General features: G+C 37.1%; 1 protein-coding gene across 5 annotated transcripts in view; it reads right to left on the minus strand.

The window, feature by feature from the left end:
- HDAC9 (histone deacetylase 9) overlaps positions 1–22,745 on the minus strand; it is a 927,746-nt gene that overhangs the window by 495,806 nt on the left and 409,195 nt on the right. The window lies entirely within an intron of this gene.

A 22,745-nucleotide genomic window follows, 5' to 3' on the forward strand; every position in this document is an offset into this window, starting at 1 on the left:
GTAAATATAAGCTATGATAAAATGTTCTTCACAGAAGAAAAACCGATGAAGAAGCCATAATGATCTAAGAAAGAGCCGATGGCCCAAGAGAACAGCAAAGGAAATGTGTAGGATGAATGCCATGCATACAGAGTAACCAGCTCCCAGGAGAAAGAGTTGGAAACTCCAGGACAAGACAGAGTTGAAATGTTGCAGGTTTGGACGGTATTTTTTATAGACACATGGCAGAGATATTTAAGCCCAGAAAACCAGATTAAACGGGGGGTAAATTTACAATCATGGCCAGCAAAAGGGCAGAATGGAAAAAGAGGCATGGTTGGTGCAGGAGTAAACATTTAACTAGTCATAGGAATACTAGTTGAATTGACTTAAGATTATAATACGGCCCCTGGAGCGGGTGGGGAAGAAACATGCATGCACGTGCCCCTGTGTGTATATGTGTGTGTGCATATGCACATGTGAGCATAGCATGGGTACATGGTGGGTGAACATAGAAATGAATATTAAGAGGAAATTCCTCATTTCGCCAAGCAGGGAAAACAATATATAATGCTTAAAATTTATAAACTCAGAATTTCATATATGAGTACATTATTTAGATCTCTCTCTCTTTTTTTTAAGATTTTATTTGTCAGACAGAGAGAGGGAGAGAGCACAAGCAGGGGGAGCAGCAGGCAGAGAGAGAAGCAGACTCCCCACTGAGCAAGGAGCTCGGTGTGAGACTAGATCCCAAGACCCTGAGATCATGACATGAGCGGAAGGCACATGCTTAACTGACCAGGCCACCCAGGCACCCCCATTATTTAGAACTATTAAGGTCAAAGACCAGAAGCAAGAACAACAACCGGTAAACATAGCTGTCCCTGGGGACTGAAGAAGAAATTGGGGAGAGATGCAGCAAGTGACTGCTACTTTTATTTTAAGAATTGCTACTTTTTAAACTAAATGCATGCCTTATTTTAATTTCTAAAAATTTATACAGAATTAATATATAGCATTTTAGTAATTTTACTTGTCAATTCATAAGAGAACCTGAAATTCAAGTTAGTGCTTAAGCCCCCACTACAGTTAATATCAGAGGAGGGATAAAATGGAGGTTTATGACATTCCATAAAAATTGCATTACTTAATAAGAAAGTACAAATTAATTTTCAGAACTGGTATATTTTAATAAATAATTAGACCACTTCTTTTCCCATCCCTCTATTCTGAAATAATCAAATATTTTAGTCCAGTTAGAAACATATGGTTAGGGGCGCCTGGGTGGCTCAGTGCATTAAGCCGCTGCCTTCGGCTCAGGTCATGATCTCAGGGTCCTGGGATCGAGCCCCGCATCGGGCTCTCTGCTCCACAGGGAGCCTGCTTCCTCCTCTCTCTCTGCCTGCCTCTCTGCCTACTTGTGATCTCTCTCTGTCAAATAAATAAATAAAATCTTTAAAAAAAAAAAAAAAAGAAACATATGGTTAAGAGTGCTCTATATCTCACTGAAGACAATAGTATTCCTGGATACAGAGGCTAAAATGTAACCTTTCAATTTAAAAGTATTGTAGTTCTTCAGATATAAAGCAGAAGAGCAAACAAATGCTTTGGACGAGAAAAATCCATTTTGCGATATTCCTTTTCAGAATCACCAACACTTCGACACAACACAAAGCGTCTATTTTTCATCGTTCATCAGCTTTTTAAATGCATTTCCTTTGCTTGTATATTGAAACTGAGTTCAGTATAACTCAGACAGTACATTGTGGTTCTGGGAAATTAAAGGCATAAGTTTTGCTTACATAAGAACATAAAGACAGAATGACATTTTTACAGTTGATGAATCAAAAAGAAAAGTATGAAAAGAACAGAGGACTTTTTCCTCCCTATTTCCTTATTTATAAGAAATTCATAAATTTAACTATTAAAGATTGTCAAAAAGCAACATATACACCTTGAGTTAACTTCAGAGCTGCTTGAAATTTTTTTTCAATCATAGAAAAAGAGATGATTTTCTTTTAACTTTGTAAGTTTCCAAATTTTTTAAGAGTCCATTTCTTATTTGGTTCTGAATTATGTGCACATCAGAGAAAATAATTTGAAGAAATTAAATTATCATTTAACAATTTCTCCAGTTTATGTCAATTGCTTAACCTCTTATTTTCTCAATTAAAATAGCACTTTGATGGGATGCCTGGGTGGCTCAGTCAGTTAAGCGGCTGCCTTCCGGCTCAGGTCATGATCCCAGGGTCCTGGGATGGAGCCTCATACCAGGCTCCCTGCTCAGAGGGGAGCCTGCTTCTCCCTCTGCCTGCCTCTTTCTCTGCTTGTGCTTTCTGTCTCTCCCTCTCCCTGACAAATAAATAAAATAAAAACCTTTAATTAAAAAAAAGAAAATACCAATTTGTGTGTAAGAACTGTCCTTAACAAAGCCCATTTATATGGCGTTTACAGTTTGTCAGTCTACTATATCATAGCTTTACCTACATTCCAAAACATTCAAACCTGCATGCACCACAATAAACTGAAGACCAGTAAAGAATCCTATTATTTGTGGGTTTACTGAGAACAACAAAAACTTAAAATAATAATAGGGACGCCTGAGTGGCTCAGTGGGTTAAAGCCTCTGCCTTCGGCTCAGGACATGGTCTCAGGGTCCTGGGATTGAGCCCCAAACTGGGCTCTCTGCTCGGCGAGGAGCCTGCTTCCCTCCCTCTCTCTCTGCCTCCCTCTCTGCCTACTTGTGAGCTGTCTCTCAAATAAATAAATAAATAAAGTCTTCAGAAAAAAAAAATAATAATAATTGGAAAAACTAAGAACAATGGTAACTATGTTATGAAGTGGGGGAAGGAAAAGGAAAATTACATATTCTCATTACCATGCAATAAGTCAATAGACAATGTATAAAGTGAACAAATCAAACATCTTATTTAAAGTTATAGATGTTGTTACTGAAGGATAAAAGTCAGAAACTGTTAAAATTGGCTAACATGGGAAGCAGGACTGGGCCTAAGGTGAAATGGGATAGAGAACAAGTTTCTTTCCATCATAAACCTCTCTATACTGATTGATGTAAATTTTTAAAACTATATATCTATATTTCAACTCACAACACTTTACAAGAACATGCATTTTATGTACATGCATTTTTATCTTATACACACACACATATATGAAATTAAGCACCCAATACTTTTACCAACATGAAATATATCTTCACAAGTTTGTAACATTAGGGGAAATCCCTTAGAAAGCTGGGTGCACCCAGATGGTGAGTTTACAATGCATGACCAATAACCTATTTCTGAACTTTCAATAAAATAAAAAGTTAATGAATGTAAAATAAGAAACTTCATACCCTTTTAGAGACTTCTCAGTAAGAGTTTCTTTTTTCGTTTTTTTTTTTTTTTTCCTGGAATATTTCGCATTCGTTGAAAAATTCCCTGCCATCTCATTAAATGTATAAATCATTCATTGGAGCCACACAGCAGAAGTGGCTTTTAGCAAGGGTATCATTTTTTTGTTCAACACTAGTAAGTAAAACATTGTTTATGTTCTGAAGCAGTCATGGGGTTGGCTAATTTCACATAAGCGAGTCTCCCTCAATTTGGGGAGCAGCTTCCACAGGATGTTAACAATATTGTTTTCAGAGATAATACATATTATTTCAGAGATAATATATATAAGTGCCCCATCCTTAAAGTACTAAATGTCTATTTTATAAAAAGTAATTAGAACATAAATTAGATGGGGGTGCCTGGGTGGTTCAGTTCGTTAAGCATTCAACTCGATTTTGGCTCAAGTCACTATCTCAGTGTCCTGGGATTGAGCCCTGCGCTGGGCTCCACGCAAGATGTAGAGTCTGCTTGAGATTCTTTCCCTCTCCCTCTGTCCCTCACCACACTCATGTGTATGTGCTCTCTCTCTCTAAAATAAATAAATATGTCTTTAAAAAGAATATAAATTCAATCAAATTTCATAACTTATCTAATTTTAGAGGTAAATAATGTCACAATAAATACTGAACTGTACCACACTGGATCAAGGCTTTTTTTTTTTTTAAAGGTTTTATTTATTTATTTGACAGAGAGAGAGAGAGAGAGAGAGATCACAAGTAGAGAGGCAGGCAGAGAGAGAGGGGGATGCAGGCTCCCTGCTGAGTAGAGAACCCAATGTGGGGCTCGATCCCAGGACCCTGAGATCATGACCCGAACCGAAGGCAGCGGCTTAACCCACTGAGCCACCCAAGTGCCCCAGATCAAGGCTTTTTAAATTGATGAATTCAACTAGTCCCAGTCACTTTTCTCAATAATATATGAAGGCACTTCCTTCTTAACTGTAAGACTAGTCCATTGACTTACTCAATCTGTCTTGGCATCTACCTTGGAAACCTATAGGGAAATTCACCTGTTAACTATCAATTTCTCCAAAGTAAGTGGTTGATAGCAACAATGCAGAATGGACCAAAGTACTATCTCTGTTCTCATTCTGGTCTGGACCATCGCCCTCCTTTTATACTGGCTGATTTCCTACCACCTTCTGGTTTGCTTTTATGTCCTATGCCAATTGATGACCTTTAGGTGAGGAAGGAAAAGGGGAAAAAGATGAGTTATCTTTTTTCCCCTGAAAGGTTACCATAAAAATATTTTACCATTACTTGGACATTTCTTTTTTCCTTTCTGGTTATTTCCTGTCTCTGATTTTCAATTATCTTCTTGGCTGAAGGAAATTTCCACTCACTGCTATTTTGTTTAGCTCTTTGAAACCCACTTTTATTGAGTCACATAAGGAAAAAGGCTTTACACCCAGGCAAACATTTCATGGGACAAAGACATCAAGCAAGAAAACAGAAATGAGGGTACCTGGGTGGCTCGGTAGATTCAGCTTGGGTCATGATCCCAGGATTCCCGGGATTGAGCCCCACGTTGGGCTGGGCTCCCTGCCCAGCAGGGAGTCTGCTTTTCCCTCTCCCTCTGCTCCTGCTCCCCAGCCCCCAGCTCATGCTCTCTCTCTCTCAATAAAGGGATAAAATCTTAAAAAAAAAGAGAAAATAGAAATGATACACAAGTACCTTAGAAAAACTCTGATGACTGAAATGCCTACTTCACCTCAGGTTTTCCACTTCTGTTTTCCCTTTGGGAATGTATATCATTCCAAATATACATGCTCTAGACTGGGCTGAAAACTGATGAAGTTGAAAGGAAGAGCAGTGAAGACAAAGAAAGATTACCTTCTAACGCTTTGTGTTCTGACAGATAAGTTATATTCCATACAAAATCCTCACTCTGATTCCTATCTTCTTGTGTATCTACCACTACCATGAAATATAGTTATTCATACTATACTGCAAATTATTTATACACTGGAAACATTATACCACTTTAGAAGTGATTTCCTAGAATAAATCCAAAAAGAATGCTCCTAATATAGGATTATGAGTTGGTTAAGTCAGTTTTAATGCTCTATGACTGAGCAGTCAATAAAGGGACAGAGAAGAATAAGCATTAGTCTTATTAAATATATCTCAGAATTCTGAGTAAAGCACCAGAAAGTCCATTCAGTCTGAAGATTCAAAAAGAATTTATTCCACTTTCTTCATTAGGCTTATAAATATATTGGTTTATACTGATACTCTTTTTGTTTTCACTTATATATAAGTTGCTACACTAATATGCTACACTGTACTTCTTATACACTATACAGTATTTATCACTTCTATGTATCAGCGCCAAAAATATACTTTCTGTAAAATAAATTAATTTTGACTTGAAATTATTTTAGAAAATAACTCATGGAAACTATATTTTGTATAGAAAAGAGTTTTCATAAAATATCAGAATAGCTTTTTAAAGTAAAATTGTTTTTTATCTTCCAAAAAATTATTTTTTTACCCTCTACAGAGAGACATACAGAACAAACATTCCAATAAGTTCAGAACTCAAAAAGTAAAATCATATTAACAGTTTTCATTATTTAAATTCCATATGAATATATTAAACAGGAAACTCATAGCTTTTTATTTTAATAAAAGATCTTTATTTTAGGGGGGCCTGGGTGGCTAAGTCGGTGAGGTGTCTGCCTTTGGTTCAGGTCATGATCCCAGGGTCCTGGGACAGAGGCCTGCTGCCTGCTGCTGCTGAGCAGGAAGCCTGCTTCTTCCTCTCCCTGCCACTCACCCTGCTTTTGCTCTCTCTCTCTCTCTCTGTCAAATAAAGAAAACCTTAAAATTTTTTTATTTTAAAGTTTTAAATTTTAATTTGATTGAATAATTTCTGTAAAAACCATTTACCAAAAATTGTTACTGTTTTGTGCAAAAATATCACTTTTTATCCTAATTAAAACTCTCAGAATGACTTTCATATTGTGAACCCTAATTTGGAGAGAACAAATACAGATTTTTTTTTCAGTATTATCACAAAGCTGACAACTTCCTCATTGAGCCACAACATTTCTTTCAGTAACTTTTAAATCTAATTTTGTGACATTACCCAAAGATCCCCAACAATTTTCTCAGTGCTTCAACATTCTTTTTCAATAACATGGATTTACTTAATTAGACATAAGCCCAAAAAGCCAAAGGAGGAGGTGGTTAAATGGGAAGAGAAAAGATGGCAAAATGTAAGTCAATCGGCTTTAAAATTATGCAAAAACCCTGCAAGTTTTACTCTCCAACATTTTTTTTATCAAAAATTAGTAAAAGTTATAGTTTCAAAGAGTGAAAGAAAGTATCAGAATCACTACCACTCTCTGACCCCTCTCTTAATGTTCCTCTATCCTTTTTATAACTGTGGTCCTAGAAGCTGCCCGATGAGACTCCTGTGGAAATGATCTTTTGCTCTCATATCTGTGTGAATTTCTATGTATAACCTCAAGAATTCTTTAACCCACCATTCCTCTAAAAGTTCATCTTTTTCTCTACCAAATTATTTTACAATTGCTGTCTTTTATTGTTATCATCTCTAGAATGGAGAATGTTGCTCTAAATGCTGGCTTACCTTTCTTCCAAAGACATTTTCACCAAATTTCTTATTGACTAGACTGAACGCTTTTTAAAGCTCCCACCTAAGACCCCTTCGCCTTTGAATTAGTTACTAGCCTACTTGCTCTCGACTGACCCCATGTATCCTTTTCTCTCAGGCTGTACTTCAGGATACTGTTAAGATCCAGTTGAGTTTTTTCTTTTCTTTTTGAGTTATGTAAGCTATCCTAAGTCACAGATCCTTTGTACTACAAATAGAATGGATACAGTTAATTGAAGGCTCCCTGCTGCAGTATGCAGTCAGCTACGGAGGTCGTCTGGCATCTCAGCGAGTTCTTATAACATGGAGCCCAAAGGCAACTTTAATTCCTCTGATGTCCTTATGAGATTAACTTTGATAATATGTTTGGCGACACATTGACAAGAATTGGCTTTTTCTGCCTTTTACATCTATTGTATTATAACTACTGGAGTCTGAGTCCTCAGATGTAGATACAGAGTAGTAATAAAGGTAGTGTCAGTTGAAATACCTGTGACAAATTTTCCACTACTCATAAAATACCATCTTTTAAAATAGTTGAGCCTCTTCGTATGGAGTGGCCATTGAGTTCTACTAGTTTATTTTGCGTTGTTCACCGCACAGTCCCGTTGGTGTGGAAGGGGTCCATGGGAGGACCTAGGCATCACTCTAGGAGACAGATGATTCAGGATACATGAATTCCCAGACAGTAACTTAAAAATAATACTATATCATTCCAACGAAATATCATACCTCAAGAAGTTCATACCATAATCCATGATATCCTTCGGGTTCCCTTCCCATGAAGGTTGCAGGCTTCCAAAGGGAAGCGATTGTTTGTGCACCCCACAGATAGGACCTACAACCATGAGCCCCATCTAGTGAAGTGCGATGGCTGAGTGACATGGAAAGGCACAAAATGGAGAAACTATAAGACATTATGCCTCACACAGCAAGGAGTTATGGACAGCTAAAGAGGCGGCTGGCAGTTAGTACTTAAAGTCAGATGAACCGGAAATCATACGCAGAAAGTAAGAGATCCTTGCAGGAAAACAGTTTAGGAGCTGCATGTTCTCAAAGTGGGATGGAACCAAGGCCAAAGAACCCCAACTCCAGAAAACAGACAGTGTGGCCTCCTACTCTGCTCTCCAAGGCCAGACTTAATTTTTAAAAAATGGCATTCCTATATTCATAGAATATTCCTACTTTTATCATGCCATCAATATATTCTGTTTCAGGAGCATATCTTATTTTATTTTTTAAATATCTGGTTTTTTTTTCTTTTTTTAAGATTTTATTTATTTGTCAGAGAGAGCACAAGCAGGGAAAGCAGCAGGCAGAGGGAGAAGAAGGTTCCCCGCTGAGCCACCCAGCCCCCATGCAGGACACAGAGCTCCATCCCAGGATCCTGTGATGATCATGACCTGAGCCAAACACAGACGCTCAACTGACTGAGGCACCCAGGCATGCTGAGTGTTTCTAATTTTAAATGATACCCTACATTATACATGAGAAAAGGGGAGGTAGGAATATATAAAGTAGCTTTTAAAAGAGGTAAAACAGGGGCGCCTGGGTGGCTCAGTGGGTTAAGTCACTGCCTTCGGCTCAGGTCATGATCTCAGGGTCCTGGGATTGAGTCCCGCATCGGGTTCTCTGCTCAGCAGCGAGCCTGCTTCCTCCTCTCTCTCTGCCTGCCTGTCTACTTGTGACCTCTCTCTGTTAAATGAATAAATAAAATCTTTAAAAAAAATATTTAAAAAAATAAAATAAAAAATAAAAAAGGTAAACAGTAACTTAAAAAAGGTAAAACAACTCAGTGTTGACAAAAACATGAATTGAGCAGGATGGTTTAGAATGAACATTATTTAATACCCATATGGATTATTTTACTAAAGACTGCAGATGCATTACAGTATTTTGGAGAGAATTACACTTATTTTCTACACACTCAAACTTGGCAATTTTAAAGGTTTCTCCTCTATGATTACCAAAGTGATTAAGAACTTTCAAGAAGGAAAAGAATCAAAGAATCAAAGACTGTTATTTCTGTCACTTTAAAATATCTACCCCAATGACATTTTTTATCAATTATTTATTTTAAATCCCCTATTATTTGCTATATAGTATATATCTGATCCCTGTCCAAGTCATTACATGTGTTAACACACTTGCTCTGAAATTAATTGTAACTTAGTAATTTTTGTCCTATAAGAGCAATTGAAGAAGGAAACTATAACATGCAAACTTATGAGGCTTTAGTGATTTGGGCTGTTTTATTAGTTTTTTCTAGTTCAAAATGAACGACATACTAAAAACTTACATCTATCACTATTATTAAACCTTAAAATGATTTTGGAGTCTCCTAAGATTTCTTAGGTGGTATATTAAAAGCATTACTCTACATTTAGAAAAGCAACTTTCCTTCTATATACATATTTTCTATCTTCATTTCATATCATACATATTGAAATCATTAAATTTTATTACAAACAGCCCCTACCCGAAATCTTTTAGACAAACTCTCCATGTATATTTTGAACCCAGTGTTGAGGTGGTAATATTCCATTAAGCAATGTTATAATTCATATCTACTCACTCTAACCCACTCTCTAAATCTCTGTCTGGGTCTCTCAATCTCTGAAGAGACCCAGAGAGAGAGAGAAAGTATACAGACCTATTCTCTTCATCTTCCTCCTCCCCCAAGCTTGAACTTTATTTTCACATGCATTACTACCCTTTAAAATCTTATGCCATTAGCTTTAGATTTAAGTATCTCGAACCCCAACATATAACATACTGCTCTCCTGAAGCCAGCCTTTGTATGAGTTGTGTCCTTGCCTTAACTTAGACTAACTACTGAGAATACAGAGTGTGAGCTCCTCTCAACTACAGCTCTGCTAGCAGGCCTCATCACAGTGTAGATGGGTGGCTGAGGCAATTTCAGTTCCCTTAAGTAAGAGGAGGCAAAATTAAAAAAAAAAAAAAAAAGTAAGAAAAGGCAGTAGTCTACATCTGAAATTTACAACTGATTAGTAACTCTGAGGTTCAAATCCCTGCATAACTTAGGGTTTTCTTCAAGTGTAAAAAATGGTTAACTTGCAGTTCCCAAAGAAAGAGAGCAGTTAATTACATATGGATTATCCTTCTCATATTCACTATATATGTAAATGTATGTATACATGTAGATGTATGTGTGCTGGGTGCATGTGCCAGGGCCCAATTTCCACTTATCTCTCATACTTGATTACTCTGACAATAGCCAACCCAGCCAGATGCTGAAGTTTCCATAGGATGCCTTTTGTCTCTCTACACTTGCACTGCATAAGGTTTTTCTACTCTCCTCCTTCATTCCCTCCTTCAGTAAAAATCGGTCAATGCTCCATTCCAGGTCACACTGTACATCTGTCGGTCCAGATGGGTAGCAAGACAAGCAATGGGAAGAAAACACTCACTTACACACACAGGTTTCAAGTTCCATGAGGGCTATGGAAGTGTGCATACACTGAGGGCAAGTGTGCAGCAGTCTTTGGTTTGTTCTCTCATAGATCTTGGGCACCTATGGTGCCTGGTACATAAGATGCACTCAAAAGATACTTGTCAAATGAATGAAGAGTGGTATCGCATTTACCCAGTCATGAATGCTAGAAATACAAGAGTAATTTTAGACCCCCCCCCCCAATTTTTGCATTAATTTTTTGATTTCTCTATTTGTGGTGGTCCTTCCAGTTTCTTCTCATTTTTCTGTCACTATTTCTGTCCAGGCACTTAACAGTTAAAAGCCTATATAATAGTTACACAACCCATTTTAAGGAGTATCCTGTCTGCAACCAAAGTTACATTTCTTTTTTTTCCCCAATATTTAATTTATTTATTTGAAAGAGAGAGAGAGAGCAAGAGCAAGAGAAAGAGAGAGAGAGAGCATGAGTGAGAGGGCGGGTGGGCAGAGGGAGAGCGAAAGAGAGAGAAACCGACTCCCTGAGCAGCGACTCCACTACAGGGCTCAATCTTGGGAACCCTGGATCATGACCTGAGCGGAAGGCAGATGCTTAACCAAATGAGTCATCCAGGTGTCCCCAAAGTTACATTTCTATGAATAAAATCTTGCCATTTGCTATGATGTCGATGGAGCTACAGGGCCTTATACTAAGCAAAATAAGTCAGTCAGAGAAAGACAAGTACATATGACTTCACTCATATGTTGAATTTGAGACACAACACAGATGAACATAGGGGAAGGGAAAGAAAAATAAAATAAGATAAAAACAGAGAGGGAGGGAAACCATAAGAGACTCTTAACTACAGAGAATGAACAGGATTGCTGGAGGGGAGGTGTGTGGGGGGAAGGGCTAAGTGGGTGATGGACACTAAGGAGGGCACTGGCTGGGATGGACACAGGGTGTTGGATGTGAGTGATGACTCACTGAACTCTACTTCTAAAACCAATACTACACTTGAGGTTAACTAATTTGAATTTAAATTAAAAAGAAAAAAGAAGTAGTATTTCTGATCATCAGCTACATGGCTTAAAATCCTTCAGAGGTTTGCAACCACCATCTTTGCACAGAATTAGAGGCCCCTAATCATATGTCTCCTGCCTGTTTTGTAACTTCATCTCCTGCCATGGCAACATCACAGATCAAGCCCTTCAGCCATTCTCAAGCACAAAGAACTTCCCTTCAATGATCTCCTTTGAAATGCCTCTCAGGCCCTCCCCATCTTGCATATTCTGGCTTTGGCATATATTACATACTGTTTCCTTTGTCTTTTTCCTAAACTCTAGACAGTGTGCTCTGAAGCAAGGCACAGCAACATCCACTCCGGAATAAATTCAATGACCATCCGTCAGCGCTTCTTGATTTAAATAGTGCAGCTTCTATGAGCTCAGTTTCCTTCCTTCTTTTTTCCCCACCACCTACAAAGAAGGTTCTAGAGAGGAACAGACGAAATATCATACACTGAAAGTTCACTGCACTTGATACTCACAGAATGTTATTACTTTTTGAGATACACCCTTGATCCCATTTCAGTTGCCTCACGTAGAAGGTCTAAACAGGTGGGGCAAGTAATAAGAACAAGCCATTTTGTACGTTTGTTTGCTTGTACGCAGCCCATTTCTTGTTTCAGTATTAGCAAATGAGCTGTTCGATGCTTCTAAGTGAATGTTAAGACACTATGTATGTCCTGTCCAATTGTAGGTCTGGGAAGAATCTGACTAGGAAAAAATGCTAAATCCTAAGGATCAAGAGAAGAAATGAAAATGTGGCCAGAGATCTGGGAGTGTCCTCTGAGTTTACTGTTGGAAGGTTCTGGCTCCTCAGAGTCTCTCAGCCTGAAACCTCTCTCCTGGAGTCCTCCACATCCATATGTCGTCTCTGATAAAATTCCATCCTTCTATCTAAAGATGTATTTACTAATCAGACACTTTATGATTTAAAATCTTTCAGTGTGTGGCTCTTACTTCTGAATGGCCCTAAGAGTTTTTTTGTGCTTGGAAGAGCCAACTTAGCCATTCACAGAGAGGCAATCTCTCTATAAATGAACAGATTTCCACACGTGGGCTGTAATATATGCATAACACATTTCTCTCGGTGTTAATTTTGGTCTAACATCCTCCTGATGGTCTTGATTACCTTGGAGACTTACATCCTGTGTTCATATATACGTAGTTGTTAGTCACTTCTACTAAGTTGCCTTACCACCATTTCTCAAGAATGATAATAGAAAACACAGTATTTTAATAACTCATTTTTCCTTTCAACAAATGTTTATTCAATCTCCTGTTTCAAAGCACTTTGCTAAGACTTAGTTAAATCTAAATCCCATGTAAAATAGACAAATTCTGTGAAGGTCCAGAGTAAAAATAACCAAAACCCTTTGAGGATACCCTGCAGAAAGGTTTATTAATTGAATTTCTATCTTTTAATTTGTAAGTAAAAACGTAAGTATCTTAATATAGATTTCCTTTAACTAGTTTTATTATCTTTTTTCTAGAAATTGGAAATCCTAGACCACTGTTTATGATCAGTCATATTATTTATACAGCACTAATGCAAATACTGTGTGAATCAACAGGATTCTGAGAAAGCAATAGGATACGAATAAACATGGTGAGACAGTGTGGCAATAAATACCTTTTGGAGTAGTGTATTAACTGTGAATAGTAATAGTAATAATTTAAAAAATTGGAATTATTAAAAGCTTTGTCTACTTTGCTTATTTTATTCCTGGTGTGCTAATCAATTAGATGCATAACTGGGCTCTGATTCCATGTAAACAATCTATGTTGTGACAAATTTCAAGGCATCTGGTTAAGTCAGATATCTCCCTTTGGGAATTAAAATGAAACTAGAAGTGTTTGCTCTTAAAATCTGTACCCTAGTAGATAGCATCCAACACAGAATCAAACATCCCATCTAATTTTTCCAATACCATGTTTCCAAAAGGAAATTACATTAAATTCCTCCATTCAAAATGCAAAAAGCAAGACATCCAAGAATGAGATTTCCAGCAGAATGTAATTTTAAAGACAGGATTTTTTTTTTTTCCCATTACTGGAGATATCAAACATTTTAAAAGCCTGTTCTTTCATAATTGGATTCCAGATCATTATTTTTTTGGCCAAAAAGAAAGGTTTTCTGCATTCTTAAAATAATTAGGCAGGATTTCAAATCAAATTATCCAATTTCAAAGCTCTATTTTTCTCTCTAAAATGCCTGTTAGGGAAGGACTGCTGATGACTAAGCTCTATGTCATTCTCATGGCTTTATTAGGAGAATGTTCTAAGTCCTTCACTTTCTATGTAATCAGAACTATAATTTCTTCAGGTTATTTTAAGACCCAGCTATGGCTAAAGCAGGAAACTCAATTTTATTCTGAGCTCTAGACATGTCGACACAGCAGAGCTGGGCTCCAACTCTCTGGGCTATCTTCTTTCATAAACCTTGCTTGGTGTTGGACCAAGGCTCTAGGCTAGTTGTACTCCACTCTCCGGATATCGGGTAACTCTTTCCAAGACACTGAGGGTAGTAGGACTGTTATTTTGGAAAATGTGTGTTGACATATCATCACTCGACAAATGAAGAGCTTAGTTGTCCAGAAACTACTACTGACTCTTCCTCACATCAATTTGAAAACCATATTCAACAGAAGGGCAGTTGAGAAACCAGGTGCCAGAAACATTTGATAAAAAAGCAGAACAGAAAGCTCTAACTACACATGTCTACTTTAGTTCATCATATTCCCTTAGAATTTTATAACTTAATTAACCAACTCTATTTAAGCAGACCGGCTGCCTCTAATTATGCTAAAAAAATTTCTGTGCTACAAAGTGATATTAATAGTGAGTGACATTTCTGCAAGTAACAGGTAACCCATTTCTACAACCATGAACTCTATCTAAAGTAAAGAAAGAAGAATAGGACAGTATCATAAATCGTAAATAATAATTATCTGCAAGAGATTGTCTTCAGAAACAAAAACAAAACATCATTACATTAGTATTTTGATCTACACCGGAAGGCTCTCATAGATATGCATAATTAATCCTTTTTTACAAGATTTTATTTATTTGAGAGAGAAAGCGAGCACGAATGGGGGAGGGAAGGGGCAAAGGGAGAGGGAGAAGCAGACTCTCCACTGAGCAGGGAACCCAACATAGGGCTGGATCCTAAGACCCCAAGATCATGAACTGAGCTGGAGGTAGATGCTTAACCAACTGAGCCACCCAGGTGCTCCAGACATGTATTATTACTGATATAAATTTATTAGTACTTTCAATTTTAACAACACATTGACAAAAATTCCTTCTTGCTTTAAATTTTTAGGATGCTCTAACAATTTATCTTTGCTATTTTTTATTCTAGCATTTTTCCTTTAGAGTAAAATACTCTTATTTACTACTTTTCTATTTTTCCTACAACAATAACATGACAACATCATCATAGATCTATTTTTTTTCCCCCCCCTGGGACTGGACTCTTTTTTTTTTTTTTCTCATTTTATTTATTTTTTCAGTGTAACAGTATTCATTCTTTTTGCACAACACCCAGTGCTCCATGCAAAACGTGCCCTCCCCATTACCCACCCCCTGTTCCCCCAACCTCCCACCCCTGACCCTTCAAAACCCTCAGGTTGCCCCAACCTCCCACCCCTGACCCTTCAAAACCCTCAGGTTGTTTTTCAGACATTGGGGAGGGGAGGCGAACCATAAGAGACTATGGACTCTGAAAAACATCATAGATCTATTAATTGAGCTTACCATCTTAATGTATAGTTACACATTTAGGGACTTTTTTCCTCCACTCAACAATATATCTAACCCATTCTTCCACATTAATATACTTAGACATTATTTATTAATCTTAATGACCATACAGCATTTCAGAATATGGATTATGGCAATTGATTTTTATACTGTTCAATACTTAAACCACCTTCAATTTTTCATCACAATAAATAATGGTGCAAATAAATATCCTAGTATACAGATTCTTGCACATTTTGTATAGCATTTACACAGAATTATTGGATTGCAGAGTATGTACATTAAAAATTTTGATAGTACTGCAATTTGATTCTCCAAAATTTCACCAGCATGCTCTTCCACTAATATATGAGAGTGCCCTTTCCTCCAGCCCTAATTAACACTGTGTACTAGAAGTCTTTTTATTTTCACTAATTTAATGGATGCAAAAAACGGTACCTCATTGATGTTTTAAGCACGACTTAGAATGACCATCTACTCATTTATAATATGGTCATTTTGGGTTCTTTCTCTTTGAATGTGTTCTTCATACCTTTGACCATTTTCTATTGAGTTACTGGTATTTTTCTTATTGATTTTATATAGTTTATATTTGCACTTTACAGATCTTCACTTTTTGGGTGTTAGATACATGTCAACTCTTTCCATCTGTCTGTCATTTAGTGAAAAATAGTGGCATCATTTATCATGTAATTTTTTTCTGACTTAGAATGCCAAGTCAAATGTCCCTCTTTTTTAACTCTCTCCAGATAGGATCACACTGACAGAGATCTTTCCTAGGATGAATTGCGACGACATCACTCATAAGTTCGTTAATAGAAATGGAAATATTTTTCCCAAGGCATAATATCTAAACTATAGCTTCTGCTAGCCTCTTTTTCATTTTGGTCAGTGAAGTAGGGCCTTGTAAAACCAAGCTTTAGGTTTATTCTACACAAAGAGTTTCTCAGTCACTTAACGGAGCCAACAAATGTGTGTTAACCTAGTAAACAGGGCAGTGGGCTTCCTGATGTAAAGGATTCATTCTCTATCATAAAACTGCTTTATGGGGCAGGAGACGCATCTTATAACCTCAAATATCTAAATTCATATGGGAATAAACATTTCAGATGGATGAAGCTTCTCTCTGAAAATATTATTTTAAATGCCATTTTACTGTTTTAAGGGACTCTTCCTTGATTAGCTATATCCCTGCTTTTAAAGATGCCCACAATACAGAGAACACAGGAACGTCAGTTTCTGCTTTGTGACAAGGAGGTTCTCTAACGGCTTGTTAGGCACAATGGCGGGCCCTGTGAAATCAGGCTGCTCTTCTTGGTTTTAGTTCTAGTTCTACTGTTTCACTACTTATGTGTGTGTTGCGGGGGGTTGGGGGGCATCCTTCTAGTTCGTTGCTGTGCATTGTGGCTGTGGGTAAACTTAGCTCGAGTACCCTCCCTGTGCCTTTAACGTGTGCCTTCTGATCTCAGGTTTGCAAATCCAAATAGCCACATTTGTTATCACTCCTAAAAATGACTATTTCACTTTTGTTGGGGTCACACATTTATTGGAGAACTAAACAAAAAATGGTCTCCTAAGAAAAATTCATGTACATTATATTAGTATATATTAGTGTACGGTCAAATTTCCAAGGAATCAGGGATTGCCTAAAGCCCATTCATGGATCCCTTATGCTCTCCTGGTTCTTTTTGGTTCACTTCAAGCTCCTGATTTTGGTTCGTATCAAAAAAGTTTCTGGGGGACCTGGGTGGCTCTGTCAGTTATGTGTCTGCCTTCAGCTCAGTTCATGATCTTGGAGTCCTGGGTTCGAGCCCTATGTTGGGATCCCTGCTCAGTGGGGAATCTGCTTTTTCCTCTCCCTCTATTCCTCTTCCCACTCATTCTCTCTCTCAAATAAATAAACAAAATCTTAAAAAAAATTTCTGAATAACTGAATCATTAATGGAAGTCAGTATGGTTAGAGAAGACTAATCCCAATAAAGTCAAGCACTGTGAGAGATAGTAAACCAATAAATGGGAGCATATGTGAATATGAATAATGCCTTTTTAAATGCCCAATTAAAACATAAGAAGCATGTAAAAAAAAGGGGGGGGCGCCTGGGTGGCTCAGTGGGTTAAAGCCTCTGCGATCGGCTCAGGTCATGATCCCAGGGTTCTGGGATCGAGCCCCACATCGGGCTCTCTGCTCTATAGGGAGCCTGCTTCCTCCTCTCTCTCTGCCTGCCTCTCTGCCTACTTGTGATCTCTGTCTGTCAAATAAATAAATAAATAATCTTTAAAAAAAAAAAAGCATATGAAGCATGTGATTATCTGACGATGGTGACATTTTCTCATGTTATTTCAAAAGGGAAGACAATGAAAACTATGTGTGCATACTGTATAGCACTGTAAATGTGAGTATGAAGACTGAAAAAAGAAAATGAAGAGGGTCATTTGTATTTTTAAAACAAAAACTTGTACTTTAGCCAGATGAGCTGTCATTCCAATGACTACTTCAGAAGTAGTCAGGAATTCCTTAGCATGTGAAAGATTCTGTCCTTACTGCCCTGTTTCTTGTCAAATTTGCATCAGAAGCCCACTTTTCACTCTGTTGTCATAATCCTGGCAGAAAACAGATGAAAGGAATGGAAAAAAATGGAGTAAGAGCCTCTTTAATTAAGAAACCTTGGTTTTACTTATACTCCTTTACCTGCAAAGTCTTGTTTTTGAAGACTGACAAGATGATCTGATTAGCAGTGAGAAAAACCTGGATGAAAACAAGGACACTGAAGGCAGTAGAAAATAGCTAGTTCTTTAGAACAAATGTGTAGAGGAAGTGTGATGGCAGCTGGGCAAGACTCTGAGCATGGCAGAGAGGAGGAATGGAAAGGAGGAAATGACTCAAAGCAGTCTCTGCATCTAAGGACCTTACCTTTTAGCTCATTCATTCACCAAGTTCTGGGTTCTTGATTGGTATCATGCAAACAATCACACACACTTCACACCAACCTACAAGTGGAGAGTAGTGAGGAAAATATAACATCCTTGGACTCGCTTTTGGAAGGCATTCTTTGAACATTTCTCATTCATACAAACAGGCAGGTGACTCATTTTCCAACCTCTAAAATAAGGTATCTGTGGAACCTCCAAATGGACAGTGGGAGTTGTAGATACAGGTCCAAAGCTTAGGGGTGAGGTTGGAGCTCCAGGTAGAGATCTCTGAGTTATCAGCATAGAGCATGGAAGCAAGAACCCGAGAGTAGCCTCTAAAAGGGAAGAATGAATCTAGCCCATAGCCCAATAAAAAAACAGGGTCCTCAGTCCTATGACCACAAGGAGCTGAATCCTGTTGACAAGATGAATGATCCTGAAAAGGACCTCAAGCTCCAGATGAGGACGCAGCCCTGGCCAATATTGTGTTTTCAGCCCTGAGAGACCTGAGGACTGCACTGCCCATGCCTGGACTCCTGAGGCACAGAAACTGACAGGTACTTAGTAGATGATGTTAGGAAGGAAGGAAGGAAGGAGGGAGGAAGTTGGAAACCTGTGAAATGAAGCAATCATGAAGGTGAAGCCCATTAATTGACATCAATGCCCATAAAAGCACCTGGTGCTCCATATAAACTTTCCAGATGTGTTTATTTTTAAACATGATTTTTTCTATATATAAGGGTGCCAGTTTTGAACCAAAAACCTGGAATCAGACTATACATTCATGTTTATTCAAAAAGAAATAAAAATGTATAGAGAATGCTAATTTATTTATTTATTTTATTTTTTTAGAAAAAGAAGTCTACTATCAGATTTTGGTCTTTTAAAGTAATCTTTCTATATAATTTTTTACTTTTATGCTAGTAGTTGCTTGATTTTTCAGCGAAGCCAGATCAAATATTCATTTACCATTATTCTAGAATTTAAATTTGACATACATAAAAACACTCCCTAGGGCTCTTTTCTAAAAGCAGTAAGGAAGTCTGAGTTGGTTTTTTCCTGTCAGTGTTTTCAAGGAAATATGATATTGAGTAGGACTGTAAGTTAACATTTTCTTTTCTGAAAGATACTGTAATAACTTCAGCAATCCAGAACATATTAAAGCCCTAAGCATTTGGCCTCTTATTAGCCAAACTACATTTTCTGTGGCTATGAACTTAAATGAATATATATTACACACAAGAAATCTTTCCTAAGAGTCTTCTTATCCTTACTCTAGAAACCAGAGTAACTCGATCATTTGCTTTTTTTTATTCCCTAACTACACTGCACATCCAAATAATTTAAGATATCAGAATGTGGTCTACTAGAAAGAGGCCTACAGGTGGATGAAAATTTAAAGCAAAATGCCATTTTTGTCTGAAGGAAATAGCTGCCCAAACCCTAGTGACCGAAGGATATCCATATTCAAAGTATGACATAATTAATATTCATAAAAATAATAATATACCCTTAATAAAAGTATCATAACAAAGAAAGAGAAGATCTTCCTCAGTTTTATATCAAATCAAATATTGGCTTTTAAAATACATTCTTTATATATCTTTAGGTTTACATAACCCAATGTAATGGGACTAAAAACATAAGGTACATATGTAGCTTAAATATCAGCTGTTCAAATGATTTTCAATTCATTCATTCATTTAGTCATCCCACAAACATTTGTGGCTCGATTATTACATGCCAGGCATTCAAGGTCTTAGGTTTATTTATATGAATTTCCATGGTTTAATTAATTCAGAGATCTCATTTTTATTTTACAGATACTTTCTTAGATATTAATTAATGGTTCAGGGATAGAACCAATTTTGTTCTCCAAAATCATAATGCATTTTTATCTCATGCCCAAGACAGAGGACTGATTACCATGATTCTGTTAACCAGCTATAACTCTTGGTCTAGAATATTGTAGCTCACTGAATGTATACCAAATTCTACCTCATACACCGTTAATACTTAAGCCGTAGATTCCACATAACAATGTCTAACGCTGTGGAGTTAGAAATCTTTGCAAATTGGCTTTCACCAACTACCCAAGTAGCTAAAAAAATTTTCATTCTCAGAGTACTGAATATTTGTGAATGACTGATGTGTTTTTGGCAAAGAAGTGAATACTTCAGTAAGGCACACTATATTCAGCAATGAGATACACTTAACATATGAAAGAAAAATTTCCATGCATTACATTTCAAAAGATTGGAATGAAAAAGAAGGGAAAAATACTGTTGTTATCTTGATTGCAACATGTAGCTCTGGCATCATTTAAATATCACCCAGAGTACGTGTAAAACCCAATAAAATAAGACTCTAGAACCAATAACCAATATAGTCTCTCTCACTTTCTAAACACTAACAATATTAACTATAAACCTGAGGTTTAGAAAAACTCATTAATAAAAAAGTTTCTAAGGACTACGTAGTACGTAGTCCAACATACTATTTCTGTAAAGATAAGTAATTTAAATACATGGTCAGAAAAAAGATAGGTGGAAATGATGCCTTATCTATTTAACAACTCACTTGCAGCAATTAAATATATAGTGTTAAAATTAGTAAGACATTTGAATAAACTTTCTGCTTCTTTATAATAATTTGTTACAGCGTTACCAAAACTGAAATTGTTACTGTATTTATTAGTCCAAAATAAAACCTATTTTTAAAAGTGAAATGCAATTCTAAAGATCAAGAAAATTCAAATGTAATCATGGGGCAAAGAGATAGGAAGGAAAAAAAAAATGAACACTGATGATAAAGCCTTATATTTCTTAACAGAAAAATGAGCATCTTCATTACTAAAATGGAAACAAATAATATCTGGTTCTAAGCTACAAAAGGTTAGTACATAGTCATGTTTTTCCTTCTGCCTTCTATTACTTTAGAAGGATAGCAAAGGGAAACAGAAAATTAAATCAATTATAACTGTAATACATGCATTATATACGTACACACACACACAGTGCACGCACGCCAAAGAGACAGGAGGGGACTGTCTACCAAACTACCAAACTAAGCTAAGGAAGTTACAACATTTACTGAATAGTTCTTTGTAAATGGGTCTGACCAGTGCTTTTGTGAATAGATAAAACACTCAAAACCAGTGAGGCACTAGCACAAGCTTCAGAAGAAAGTTATAACAAATCAGAGCAGAATGAGTTTCTAAGTCTAAAATATGTAGTATTGAGGCACCTGGGTGGCCGCCTTTGGCTCAGGTTACAAGCCCAAGCATCTTGGGATCAAGCCCTGTGTTAGGCTCCCTCCTCAGTGAGTAATCTGCTTCCTCCTCTCCCCCTGCTCATTCTCTCTGTCTCTCTCTCTCTCAAATAAGTTAAAAAACCAAACTTTAGGGTGCCTGGGTGGCTCAGTTGGTTGAGTGACTGCCTTCGGCTCAGGTCATGATCCCAGACTCCCAGGATCGAGTCCCGCATCGGGCTCCCAGCTCCTTGAGAAGTCTGCTTCTCCCTCTTACCTTCTCCTCTCTCATACTCTCTCTCACTCATTCTCTCTCAAATAAATAAATAAATAAAATCTTTAAAAAATTCAAAAAAAAAAACCAAAAAAAACTTTAAAATATGCAGTATTATAAAACAGAGAGACTAACACATTACTGTGGCAATTTGTCTGCTCCGTCAAAATTACTTTCAGAGTTCAAGAAAGATTTCTAGTGATTAAGAGGGAGACTCCCATTTTTTAAAGCTGGTAGGGACCGTAATAGTAATCTAGAAACTCCGCTCATGGTTGATAGATGTTAAGACAACTAAATTACCTATTTTCACACAGAGAGTGCCAGACCCTGAGCTAAAATCCCCATAAAGTGTAGCTCTGTGAGACTGGGGGCTGGTGTTTTTTCATTGGTTTCATTATTCCTGAACTCTTTTACATACTACTACCAGGTACATAAAAACACGAATGAACATATAAAGTGATACACTGAGTTTTCTAGCTATCACCTCTACTATGCCATGCAATATTTAAACTGTTCTTGCATACACTGGGATCAGAATTACATTCAGCATATTTCTGGTATGCATGGAAAAATAAAAAGGTAAAGAACGTTCTGTTCCGTTAGCACTCAAATGGTGCTTTCTAAAGACAAATGACTAGATATTGGTGTGTGAAGACAATGAAATATGAAGACCAGGAAATGCTTGTGATATTGTCTGTTAAAAGAGTATGAAAACTATGTCATTTTCAGTTTGCTGGAAAAAGCAGTTTGGATGCAATATTCCAAAGGTCCTTCCCAATGGTGTGAAAGGCCACACTAGCCTTTATTCTGAAAACAGCCAAATGTATTTTGGATTTAGGGGCCTTTGCACTGGCTGTTCCTTCTACCTGGAATGCTTTTTTTTTGGGTGTGGCTGGGCTCTTCAAGTCACTCAGGCCTCAGCTTAAAAGTTATTTACTCATTGGTGTTTTTAGGGATCCACTAGTAGTATTTTGTGAGGCTTTAGGATAGAGTATCTACCTTTTTTCCTTGACTGAACTGTCATCTCTGTTTCACTCAACAGTACTCTAAAATCTGAATCTTTTATTTAAAT

Source organism: Meles meles, chromosome 10 (genome assembly GCF_922984935.1).
Source record: "Meles meles chromosome 10, mMelMel3.1 paternal haplotype, whole genome shotgun sequence".
Taxonomy (NCBI): Eukaryota; Metazoa; Chordata; class Mammalia; order Carnivora; family Mustelidae; genus Meles; species Meles meles.